The sequence below is a fragment of the Rhagoletis zephyria genome, unplaced genomic scaffold (assembly GCF_001687245.7).
Source record: "Rhagoletis zephyria isolate East Lansing unplaced genomic scaffold, Rhagoletis_zephyria_1.1 Rzeph_scaffold_00005, whole genome shotgun sequence".
In the NCBI taxonomy this organism is placed as follows: domain Eukaryota; kingdom Metazoa; phylum Arthropoda; class Insecta; order Diptera; family Tephritidae; genus Rhagoletis; species Rhagoletis zephyria.
Genome location: NW_016157089.1, coordinates 991,499 through 992,634, shown reverse-complemented (window position 1 = coordinate 992,634; position 1,136 = coordinate 991,499).

The following is a 1,136-nucleotide window of genomic DNA, read 5'->3' as shown; positions in this document are numbered from 1 at the left end:
CCTCTGTATTCTCTCCACCGTGGGCAAAACCAAAGTAGCGGTACCACTGACGGCGCCACCTTTGTTCGCTGCACCGTGCTACAAACCGGCAATGCCGTCTGCAGACGGTCAAAAATGCAAACTGGGTTTTTATATGTCGGCAAGCCGGTCTGTAGACGGTCTGTGTTCGAAAGCAAATTTTTTCCATTTCAAATGGTGACATAATTATAAAACTTATATTAAAATATGGTGCTTTTAACAACAAAATAAACCGAATTTTTTATATCAACAAATTTTTCAAAAGAAAACATTTTTTTAATTACGAAAGTACTAAATAGCAAGAAATAATTAATTTTAACCGTGTTTTCAAAATCTGTAATTCAACTGCCGATTTAAATAAAACGGATTGACATAACGGATTAAAATTTACTTTGCCGTAAGGGTACTATTTTTGTCTAAAGATCGTGCCTTACGAATGTAGAAAAAAATTATTATAGGTGCACTAAAAAGGTGTTTAGTTAACGACGGTCTGGAGGCGGTTCTGCCTACTGTAGGGTTAAGTAAACTGAGTTTAAATTGAACAGCTGACTGACATTTGATTGGCTGATCTTAGTTTAAACCAGCCAGATCGGGCGTTTAAACTTAGTTTAAACCACGGCCGTGCACTGAAAGACTGGCCCTTAGTGAGTTAGTTTCTATAAGGGTATTCATCAAACCTTATAAATGCATTGTAAACCGTATAAACTTATAATTGTGTAAACCTTATAATTGAACTGTCAAAATTTGTATGGATACTCGTTTACACATTTCTGATAAATTTCTCCAGCGATTTTACTGAATAAACTTGATAAGCTGATTTTCGTTGTTTTCTTTGCTTTGTTTAATTTTCGCTAGTTTTCCAGTGAAACAAGATGGCGTAGAACCCTCTTAAAAAGTTGGCTTTTTTCACTCTCTTGTTCTTACACGATCTTGTGTCGTTCGTTCATAAAGGATAATCGTAACAATAACGAGAGCTGTCATTCGGCCCCAGGTTATAGCATGCTAGGTTTGCCTTACCTAATAGTATGCAAATTCAAAAGGTGTAAATGCACGTTAATGAACGCTTGTGTTATATTTTAGATCTGGCAATATGTGGAAAAATGATATTCACTGAATGT